Source organism: Cebus imitator, unplaced genomic scaffold (genome assembly GCF_001604975.1).
Source record: "Cebus imitator isolate Cc_AM_T3 unplaced genomic scaffold, Cebus_imitator-1.0 Scaffold516, whole genome shotgun sequence".
Taxonomy (NCBI): domain Eukaryota; kingdom Metazoa; phylum Chordata; class Mammalia; order Primates; family Cebidae; genus Cebus; species Cebus imitator.
In genome coordinates this window covers 24,467-36,697 of record NW_016107831.1, presented here as the reverse complement: position 1 = coordinate 36,697, position 12,231 = coordinate 24,467, and the positions used below count along the sequence as shown (strand labels likewise).

At 42.7% G+C, this 12,231-nt stretch overlaps 1 protein-coding gene across 1 annotated transcript in view; it reads left to right on the top strand.

Moving 5' to 3' along the window:
• SPATA16 (spermatogenesis associated 16) overlaps positions 1-12,231 on the top strand; it is a 246,538-nt gene that overhangs the window by 222,939 nt on the left and 11,368 nt on the right. The gene's annotated exons all lie outside the window — the stretch shown is intronic.

Sequence of the window (12,231 nt, the reverse complement as noted above, 5' to 3'; positions counted from 1 at the left end):
AAAAAAAAAAAAAAAAAAAGCATGGCACATTCAAAAACGAACCAAAAAGTAAAGAAGATATTTCAAAATGAACTGCAGAAGCAGGAGAAATTGCAGAAGGACTTATACATTAAGTTTGGAATGTTTCAGAGTATATTTAAGTAGAAAATGTTTTTAAGACATCTTTAGGGCTGTGGTGGGGAGAACAGACTGAGGGGCTACAGAAATGTGGGGAAGTCAGTTATAAAGCAGAGATCAGCATCCGGGTGAGGCATGCTGGTGCTTGGTTTAGGGTTGTGGACACAGAAAAGAAGTGAAGCAGACGGATCGAAGAAACATTCAGGAAGCCACATCTATGGGCCTTGTTCAACTGGTGGGATCTGGGAGGTGTGAGAACAGAAAAGGTTAAGAATGATGCCCAGATACTTGCTTGAGCCGTTGGGAAGGGAATAGGGAAAGGTTTGCTGGTGCCATTTACTAAGGAAGAAGACACGGTAGTAGGAGCCGCTTTTGGCCAAGAATATAAACTCCTTTAGGGTTCAGTTGGGAGAAAGAAACCGTGCCAGATATAGGAACGGAAATTTAATATAAAGAATGGTTAACTAACTTATGGAGTTATTCATTAGGTAACTGAAGACGCAAAAGGGAAAAATAGGTTATCACAAAGAAAGCCATTAAAGAAAGCAACTACCATGTCTTAGGGCTGGGGAATCAAAGAGAAATTGAAATGGCTAAAACTCAGGACTGGGAGCAGGGACCTTACCAAGCCAAAGCTCAGACCGCCGACTAGAAGGTGCTGCTCAGCTGATCAGTGTCCCTCAGTGTCCCTAAGCTTGGAGTCCTGAAGGGCTGGGACCCAAACCTCCAAGGAGGGGCCACTAACCCACTGGTGCAGAGGGAAGTGATGGGGGAGGTGGGTAGTAATGGCTGTGGTTTGTAACTTTTGGAAAAGCTAGATTTGACTGCTACTACAGAAAAGAAAGTATGTTTCTGATTGAAGTTTTGTTGAAGAGATACTCCCAGGAACCCGAAAGGGGACAGAAATAACAAAGAAGCAAACAAGAACAAGTTCCTTCTTTCTCCGCTAATGCCGTCTACTGACAGAATCTACAGCTGTCAAAAAAAGAAACGGAACTGCAGAGTCCCAGCCATAGTTATCATACAGTGATTATATTTTATTTGGATTTGGGGCTGCAAGACTATAGGTTAACAGCTAGCACAAAAGTACATGGAACATAGGGTGCTGGCAAGACATCCAACAGGAAATACAAAAGCCTGGGGTTCTGGATAAAAGGCTAGATAAAGATAGATATCTCTTAGTCATTGGCAAATTGTCATTAGCTGAAATCATGGCTCAGAAAGAGTATAATAGAGTAAGGAGAGAAGAAGGACTTGAGGAGCACATTTCAAACTTAGCAGGAGACGCCTGTGACAGACACCAGGAAGGACTGGCAAGGGGAATCAGAGATACAGCAGCCAAACTCGATCTTGATGATAAGCAATATCATCACATGTCTCTGTTGGCTATAGAAATAGTTGTTTAGAACAGGGGTCACCGGGCGTGGTGGCTCACGCCTGTAATCCTAGCACTTTGGGAGGTCGAGGTGGGTGGATCACCTGAGGTCAGGAATTCAAGACCAGCCTGGCCATCATGGAGAAACTCCATCTTAAAGAAAAAAAAAAAAAAAAAGAACAGGGGTCAACAAACTAGTCTGCAGGTCAAATATATCGTGTTATCTATCTTTGTCAATAAAGTTTATTTCACGCAGCCATGCCATTTATTTACATATTATCTAGATCAGCTTGGCTGAGTTAAGTAGTTGCCACAAAAGCTGTAATAGCTCACAAAGTCTAAAATATTTACTATCTAGCACCATCAGAAAACATTTGCTGGCTGGGCATGGGGGCTCACGCCTGTAATCCCAGCACTTTGGGAGGCAGAGGCAGGCAGATCACAAGTTCCAGGAGTTTGAGACCAGCCTGACCAACATGGTGAAACCCCAACTCTACTAAAGATATAAAAATTAGCTTGGTGTGGTCTTGCACGCCTGTAATCCCAGCTACTCAGGAGGCTGAGGCAGGAGATTCGCTTGAACCAGGGAGGTGGAGGTTGCAGTGAGCCGAGATCGCGCCACGGCAATCTAGCCTGGGCAACAGACCAAGACTTCATCTAAAAAATAAAAAATGGCATTTGATGTACTCTGGTGTAGAGCATTACCTCTCCCAAAAAAACTGCATTTGTAGGGTAAATATTTGTATTTAAAAATCCAAATGATAATAGAACAATAATCCAATTATTAACTTCTAGGGACCAGCTAAAAAAGTAGAATAAGGATTACCATGACACCTGTCTATGTCATGTAAACTACCATTGATTTCACCTCACTTGAAATATCTTTGATACCCATGTTCATAGGAGCACATCCTGTGATGGATTTGTCACTATTTTGCCACTAGTCTATTGCTGTATTACAACCCAAATCACTCCCAATGTAGCAGTTTAAACAAGTCGAAATTATCTCACAGTTAGTTCTATGGGTTGATCAGACTCCTGTAGGTGGCTCTTACTCAATGCCTCTCATGGAGTTCAGTTAAATGGCTTCCATGAGGCCAGACACGGTGGCTCACGCCTATAATCCCAGCACTTTGGGAGGCTTAGATGGGTGGATCATGAGGTCAAGAAATCAAGACCATCCTAGTCAACATGGTGAAACCCCATCTCTACTAAAAATACAAAAATTAGCTGGGCATAGTGGCATGCACCTGTGGTCCCACCTACTCGGGAGGCTGAGGCAGGAGAATTGCTTGAACCCAGGAGGCGGAGGTTGTGGTGAGCCGAGATCACGCCATTGCACTCCAGCCGGGGTAACAAGAGTGAAACTGCATCTCAAAAAAAAAAAAAAAAAAAAAGGCTTCCATGCATGGGGCTGGAGTCATCTGAAGGCTAAAATGGACTGAACTTCAGATGGTTCACTTACGTGGCTTACAGTTGACACAACTACCTAATAACCCTAGGTAGCTGACTGGAGTACCTAAATATGGCCTCTCCATATGAATTAGGCTTTAAACAACATGGTAGCTTGGTGTCAAGAAGGGGAGTATTTTAAGAGAAAGGTAGTAGAAACCATCAATCCCCTTAAAGGGTAAGCCCAGAACGGGCACAGCAACTGCCACCACATTCTGCTAATCAGTCACAGGCCAGCTTATGTTCTAAGGGATGGAGAAATCAGTCCACCTCCTCTCAATGAAGGACTAATGTGTGCATTCGATGAGGGAATAAAATGATGGCACCATCGTGGAAACACTGTACAATAGCATGACTGTGGCTGTGTGTCCCAGGCTAGAAGTCATACCTTCGAGCAAGCCGGGGGACAATAAAGTCAAGACCTCCAAGGCTGAAACACAGTACAGCCACTCTGCCCAACCACTGGGTATCTAGAAAGACTCACTGGTGAGCAGCCAGTCTTTCCAAATTAAAAGCCCTGATAATGCTCATCACTTTCTAAATGAGAGGCTTCAGGAAGATGTGAATGGGAAGGAACAGGGTGCCAATATTTTCCCAAGGGCTTTTAATTTGGTTAATGTGACTCTACAAAAGATGATCGTATCACATTCAGACAATTCCGGTAGCAAGTAAGTAATTTCCTTTTACTGCTACGGAGTTAATTTGAGTGTGCAGAAAAAAAATAATTAAAAAAAAAAAAACTAATTGTACAAGCTACACTGTGTTCTGAGCCCAGTAGAAGTTGATATCAGCATCACCACCTCTGAGATCTGTTATCTGTAATAGAAACAGCTGTTGTACCTAATGAAAACACTTGAAATTTTCATCTGAAGCAGCAGAATTATAGCAGAACCTCCTAGTTCCACATAGTTAAAGGGTCTGTCAGAATCCCCATTACCTAACACAATTTTCAGGGCTCTACTTTGTCGTAGGTCTATAAAAAGCCTGTCAAGATGAAATCTGATTCATGAGAGCTGACCTCCTGTCTACATTTTGTTTTCTTTGAAGTTTCTCTAAGAGCCCAGAAAGAGAACATGTGTACTTTCTCCTGATTCACCAGAATGGAAATACATTCTTTACAGAGTTTTAGGAAAGGGGTTGTTGTTTTGGCTTGGCTTTGCAGAGTATTTCCTAACAATTAACTCAAGAAAGACAGATGTTGGTTGGTTTAGCTATGCAAATACAAAATTACCAGGTTATAATTTTTTTAAAAAAGAGGTAAATTTTTATGTGTTGGGAAGTCCCCGGCCACTGCATATTTAATTAAGGGGAGAACACAGCCTTAGTTTTATTATATGGCAAAAACACCTGAGGAAACCTTCTTTTGAACATCCCACAAATGCTATCGACACATTGCTCATTCATGCACTCATCCGACATGTACCGGGCACCTCCTCTGTGCCGGTCGTCATTCTAGACATTGGAGATACAGCCATGAGCAAGCAGTACCCTCATAATGTTTGCATTCTGCTAAGGTAAGCAAATACTACCTGAGGAAATACAGGATATGTTATAAAGTAGTAAATGCCATGAGGGGAGAAAGTGCAATGGGAAAATGGAAAGTGCCAGGGGAGGGAGCATATCCTGCAAATATCTGGGGTAAAGCATCCCAAGGAAGGGAAAAGAAAGCAGCACATGTAAAACCTGAGATTGGGCCAGGCGCAGTGGCTCATGCCTATAATCCCAGCACTTTGGGAGGCTGAGGCGGGTAGATCACCTAAGGTCAGGAGTTCAAGAGCAGCCGGGCTAACATGGTGAAACTCTGTTTCTACTAAAAATACAAAAAATCAGCCAGGCATGGTGGTGAGTGCCTGTAGTCCCAGCTATTCAGGAGGCTGAGGCAGGAGAATTGCTTGAACCTGGGAGGCGGAGGTTGCAGTGAGCTGAGATTGCGCCGTTGCACTCCAGCTTGGGTGACAAGAGCAAAACTCCATCTTAAAAAAAAAAACAAAGAAAGAAAAACACCTGAGATTGGAGGGTGTGCCCAGCATGTACAAGAAACAGTAAGGAGGGTAAGGCAACAAGTTGAATGAGTAAGACTAGTGAGAGATGAAGTGGCAGAGGACATAATACTGTGCAGTAAAGCACTCTAAGCTGCTAAGTTGAAAACAGATTGAAGAAGGCAAGAGCAGGAGCAGGGAAATGAGTTAGTCTGTTATTGCAGTGACATCGGAGAGCAATCACGGTGGCTTAACCCTTGAACCCCGGTGGTGGAGTGGAGGTGAGAAGTCATCTATTCAGAAGGGCAGAAATTGATTTACAGGAAGACTAGTGCAAGAAAACATAAACAAAATAAAACAAGAAAACCCTGATCTAGCAATTGGGAGAGCTGGATCTGTCACCAGTCAACTCAGAAGCCACTTCCTTTCTCTGGTCCTCAGTGTTCTCATGTGTAAAATAAGGGCACTGGGCTGGATGACTCTACGTCCCCTTGCAGCTCTGATTGGAGAGGTCTTTTGAAAGTCAGATCATCCAATGAAAGGATAAGAGTTAGTATTTTCTGAGCTTTTAACAGGGACCCAAATGCTCTTCTTTACTTTACATATACCAACTCAAAATCCTCACAAGAGGTAAAAAGTATAATGTATTACAGAGAGAAGTTGAGCAGTTGGCCTAAAGTCACACAGCCAGTAAACAGCGGAGCTAGGAATTGATCTGATCCTGGAGCCGAAACTCTTTCTTGATAAACGCCCACGCTTCGAGCTGCCTGAAAAGGCTGAGTGACCAGCATTGTTGTCTGTAGAGTTGAACATTCAGGTGTGAGGCCGAGTGGGGAATTGAGGTGACCTCCGACCAAAGTGGAATTTGGCTATAAACCAGCCCAGTTTGTCTTCAGTTCTCAAAATGAAGTTCTTTGGATCTGAGCCGAACAGTCACTGAGGGATTTATGTTTCGCCCACCGTTATAACTCACTTGTATAGGAGCCTCCATCTCTGTTCCTTACTTTTCCATCTATAACCAGAAGGAATACAGAACCTAAATCTGCAAATCCCTAACCATTAATTCAGCTCCCACTCACGGCACCATGGGCGAGTCACAGCCTTCGGAGAAGAATGGTGTGTCCTAACCCACCTCACTTTTAGATTCCATGATTTTCTGTTACCATTGAATGCTAAGGTCCACTGGAGTTTTAAGAGCTAGGCTTAAAGTAAATAGAAAAAGGGGTCTTAAAAAAAAAGTGCCAACTGTTGAGTTGGAACACTCCTATGTCTTCTTGTCATCGAATCAAACAGCTAAGCAACACGCTGTCTGCGACTGAGAAGAAAAAGTTATTGCTCTTTATTTATAAAGCCTAAATCTGGCACGGAGAGGATCAGCATTTAACCTGGAATGACATAAACTATTGTCTGGTTCTGCTATGCCTCTGGGTCACCGATTGAAGACTCGATCAGGAAAATAAAACTTTGTTATGTTATCAGTAATGAGAAAATTGTTCCCACATATACTTTCGAACCTGTGAGCTTTCCTGAGGAGAAATGCCACTTTAAAATTTCATCTAGGCCGGGCATGGTGGCTCACACCTGTAATCCAAGCACTTTGGAGGCCAAGGCCGGCGGATCAACTGAGGTTGGGAGTTCAAGACCAGCCTGACCAAACATGGTGAAACTCCGTCTTTAAAAAAAAAAAATTTAAAAAAAAAAATTCATCTAACATAATGTAGTCCCTCCTAAGCTTCAGTGAATCCAACAAATAGTGCATAGATGGAGCTCTTCAAACCATCATATGAATTTGTTCAGAATTATTTCGCTTCTCGTGATTCCTTTTTAACCTCAAAATCTTAACTTATGAATCATACTCATTGTCATCATACAGAAATGGCATTCATTGATGTACTAATTTGGTCTTTCAGGATGAAAATGTGATGGAGTTGCATGTTACTTAGCAACTCTGTTCTATTCAAGACTGTTGATGTAGGCAAAGCAACAGGAGAGAATACAAATTTGGGAAATGGGGAAGGGGCAGTCGGATGAGGAGGTAGAGGGATGAGCAAATTGGAACGTTTTATTTACTTTCCACTTCAGCATTTAAACCCAAATCCTTCCAGAAACTCTTCTGAGGGAGATTGTACACACGGCACTATTATTCATCGGCCAGTCATTTGGGCTAATACGTGGTTAGGTTAGTGCTTCTAAGAGTATTGCTGTCTTTTCAAAGATTCAGCAGCCGTACCATTCATTTGCAAAGCAGTTTTTCCAACAGTCAGGCTTTTCCTGTGTGTCTTGTTGTTTAAGGAGCCTCTGAAGATTTATTGCAATTTGATTGTGAATCTTCTTGCTTTTGGTTATGGGCTTCTTCATTAGCATATCCCCAAATTCCTTTACAGTGTGTGTGCTCCAAGCACTGCTAAGCAGTTCTGTCCAAGGCATAGTGCAGATCATGCAGAGAAAGAAACCTAAGTGCTTTTACTGCTGATTACCCTGGGGAGGAGGTTCCAAGGACAGGCAGGGAGGGAGACAAGGCCCAAGGGGCTGGAAGAGGCCAGGTTCCTGGGACAAATGAATCTGTGTTAATGGCATCCAGGCCAGCAACTGCAAGGGAAGAGCCTTAAGCAAAGTCCTGGCAGAACCTGTGGATTGTGGTCAGAAGCTAAGCCCTGGGGCAAGTGCACCTTGGAAGGGAGGACCTCATTATTTTCAGATGGTTTACAGAGCAAAGACGAAGGTTCGCCTGGGGAATGGAGAAAGCTGAGGACCGTGGTCGGCCCATCTTTCCCACCACAGTGCAATGCTCCAAATCTAGATGGTGAACTTCAGTTATCATTTAAACCAACTTTCTCCTCTGACTTCAAGGGAAAAGCATAAGGTTAATATGTGAATCATTTTCAACAGCTACATTTGCTAATCACCCGTTTCCCACCTGTGCTTGGCCTTGCCTCCAAAACTGCACCTCTTTTATGTGCTTTGTTGGCTGAAAATACTGTCTTCTAAAACTTTGATGATTTGGCAGGAAACTTCTGCAGCAGAAGTATTTCTGCGTAGGAGTCAAATGCTACCATGGCCTTTATCTAGGGAGCATGTATCCAAGAGCCACTGTTTTGTTTTTTTTTTTTAAATAAAGACGGGGTTTCACCAAGATGGCTAGGCTGGTCTTGAACTCCTGACCTCAGGTTATCCACCCACCTCGGCCTCCCAAAGTGCTAGGATTACAGGCGTGAGCCACTGCGCCTGGCCCAGGAGCCACTTTTAAACAAGAATTTATCAAGGAGCAGACAAAGCTAATGCACCATCATTCACACATACTTAAGAAAATACTGTTACCCCACAAGTTATCAGATTATGTTAGTTTGTCTGAAGCTTACTTTTGAAGAACTATCACAATTGGAACAAGCTATAGAACAACTTATTTCAGATAAACAATAATGATGATGACAGATATTATCAGTTATTATTCTTAGCGTGTGCCAAGCATTTCAATACATTATCACATTTAACGACTGCCGCAACCCTATAAGAGAGATGCCTTTATCTCTCTTTTGAAAGATGAGGAAAAACAGCTGTGTAGAAGTAAGAAAACAAGCCGGACTTTGTAGTGACAGGGTTTAGCTTTGAATTAGATTTCTTTGGGTCAAAGGCTCATTCTTGATCATTAGCTAGCACACTTACATTAAAGCAAACAAAGGCACAGAGAACATTCCCTGACCTGAGTTCAGATTCTGTAAGACAGCCAGTGAGGCAAGCTTCGAGTCTGCTTTTTGGCAGGGCATCCTTTCTCCATCACTAGGTCACAGCTTGCTGCCCATCTGCCGACTTGCCTATACTGCTTCATGGCAGCCGCCTGGCCCACCGCACTTCCCTGAATCATGATACCCTCACTGCCCTCCCTCACCATCCTTCCCTTTCTAGACATGTCACGTTCAGGTTTCTGTTGATAGCATGTTATTTTCCTTCCCTCTTTCCGTAACTTCAGAACTTCAAGGAAACAGCTTAGAGGTCTAGACATTTCTGCAGTATACTTACTGTTGCCCTGAGGGTCACTCTCTGGTGAATTATCTGAATTACCATCCTGCAATGCACCAGGCTTTCAGCGAAAACACAATTTTACAAGCATATATTGCCATAACCCCTCCAAGTGTTACCGTCACAGCACAGAGGGTCTGGAGGCTGCAGGTGGGCCAACATAAAGTCTACCACCTCCACTTCCTGAGTACTTTCTCTGCCTGATCCACTCATGAGCTAATTTATAGAAGTGACTAAAACAGAAATTGGAAATGTTCATATTACTCCAAACCTATTAGAGAAGTTTATCTTTGCAAAAGTTTTTCAAAATACATCTTTTAAAATTTCGGTGTAATATTCTGGTGAGAGGAGTGGGAACATATATCTCAGTTGTATTTTGAACTGAGGAGTAAGTTTCTAGTTCCTTCTATACATCGCTTCCTTTAAATTACTAAAAGTGTCTTCTTTGCTTGGCAGCCCAGCATTTTCTTGCCTGTCTTTTACACATTAAGTTTTGCAATCCTTTATAATTCTGGAGAATAACAGAATAACAGCTTATACCACTTGGTGGCTAAATGAACCGTAGGACGTCTTCCTTTCTGTGTTAAAAGTGGGATTAATACGGAGTTCAGAGCAATTGACTTGTAGCTCATTCAGTCATTTACAGTGTACTCATTACACCTTTCATCTTTGGGAGAAGGGCAAAAATAAAAGTGTCTTTACATGCAGCTCTGAAGGAAGATATGGATCATTTATCCTTCTGATTATGACTTTCTTAAAATGATACCTGTGGAGAAGGGGACAAGACTGGAATCTAAAACACACACAAATTCCTTAGCAAAATATACCCATGTCTCTCAACATCATCAAAACTGAATTGAACTAATGTGTACTCCACCAAAATGACTTTCTGCTGGAGAAAGGCTGGAGAGGAATGTGAGATGCTGGTGAGAGATGCGTGTGGACACATGCTGGGGGGATCCTAACTTAGATGTAGAATAAAGTAAGGTAGGTCTCTTATTACAAGGCATTGGAGAGGCTTTCAACTTCCAAAGACCTCTTATGGCAAGAAGGCCCCTTCAGCTTTACAATAGGTGATTCACCTTATCATATTGCTAAAGCTGTTTAGAAGCAACTGGTCAAACTGATACAAGAAATGAAAGCACATCTTCCTAAGGACAGAGGTCAAAATCATGTTTTAAAAACCTATGATAGAGTACTTCTACTTTGAAGAATATGGGTAGGTGCGCTTTCCCCCATTCATCCCATTACATACAATTAAAATCCCTGGGCATTATGTGGAAAACAAGCATAAGATTCTAAAAAGTAGAGTCAAAAAGGCAGACTAGCTAAGAACATAGCGACTAAAGAAATGACATGGTAATGAGTTCACTGGAATTTTTGTTTGTTTGCCTCATACATCTCTCACTTGGAGGGGAATAAGCGGGTAGTCCAGAAACACCAAATGCAAACCAAAAAAAGTTCCAACCAAAGCCCTTTCTCTTTAGCCAAAGGATAAGAGAATAACAGAATTCAGATATAATTCCTTCAATACAGAAAGGAAGATGTCTTATGGTTCATTTAGCCACCAAGTGGTAAACTGTTATTCTGTTACTCATCAGGCGGTAACAAGGTAGCCCAAGGCTGGGCCCAGTGGCTCACGCCTATAATCCCAGCACTTTGGGAGGCCAAGGCAGGCAGATCACCTGAGGTCAGGAGTTCGAGGCCAACCTGGCCAACATAGAATGAAACCCCATCTCTACTAAAAAAATACAGATATTAGCTGGGCATGGTGGCACATGCCTGTAGTCCCAGCTACTTGGGAAGCTGAGACAAGGGAATCGCTTGAACCCAGGAGGCAGAGGTTACAGTGAGCCAAGATTGCATTACTGCACTCCAGCCTGGGTGACAGAGGAAGACTCCATCTCTCAAAAACAAAAACAAACAACAAAACAAAATAAAACAAAAAAGGTATCCCAATGTTTCTACCCTAACAGGGTAGTTTCAGAGAAGGCCAACTAGGGAGTCTAGACTTTCACCTGCAGTAGGAAGTAAATCTCCCCTTTTCCTACCCCCATCCTTGCTGATCTGGTGTTGCAGCAGACCTAGTAAAAAGTCAGGATTTTTAGCACCCAGCAGTGGTAGTGAGTCTCCTCCCACGATGTCATGTCAGTGAAGGCCATGTGGGAAACAATGATAAGATATTCCTACCCTCCAAGCCAGGAAGGTATCAGTGGAGACCTAGTGAGGAGCTTGAACTCCCATCCCCACCCAGAAGTAATGAGAAGCCCCTCGTCAGGCGTTATGGAGGGTGAACTGGGAGTCTGAACTTCTGTTTCCACATGGAAATAACAAGGCAGTTCCCTCATAACAAAATACTGAAAATGTCCAAATTTCAAAGATCACTCATTATACCAAGAACCAGAAAGATCTCCAACTGAACAAAGAAAGATCTTCAATGAATGCCAAAACAGAGATGTCAGATATATTTAAAGAATCGACATTTTAGGCGGGTGTGATGGCTCATGCATGTAATCTCAACAATTTGGGAGGCCAAGGCAAGTGGATCACTTGATACCAGAAGTTTGAAACCAGCCTGGTCATCATGGCAAAACTCCATCTCTACTAAAAATTAGCCAGGCATGGGCACATGCCTGCAATCCCAGCTACTGAGGAGGCTGAGGAAGGAGAATCACTTGAACCTAGGAGATAGAGGTTGCATGTGATTGTACTCCAGCCTGGGCAATACAGTGAGACTCTGTCTCAGAAAAAGAATTATGTGACATTTTAAAGCAGGCATTATAAAAATGCTTTAATGAGCAATTACAAACACATTTAAGTGAAAAAAAAAAGTTACGGCAAGTAAACAGAAAGTATCAGCAAAGAAAGAGAAAATGTAAAGAAAAACTCAATAGAAATTTTAGAACTGAAAAAATAAAATAACTGAAACAAAAAATTTATTGGATGGGCTCAAAGGCAGAATGAAAGGGACAGAGGAAATAGTCATGTAAAGAAACATAGGACAATAAAAATGACCCAATCTTAGTCCAGGAGCTGTGGCTCACGCCTGTAATCCTAGCACTTTGGGAGGCTAAGGCGGGCGGATCATGAGATCAGGAGATCGAGACCAGCCTGGCCAACATAGTGAAATCCCGTCTCTACTAAAAATACAAAAAATTTGCCAGGTATGGTGGCGAATGCCTGTAATCCCAGCCACTTGGGAGGCCGAGACTGGAGAATCACTTAAACCCTGAAGGTGGAGGTTGCAGTGAGCTGAAACCACGCCATTGCACTCCAGCCTGGGCAATATTG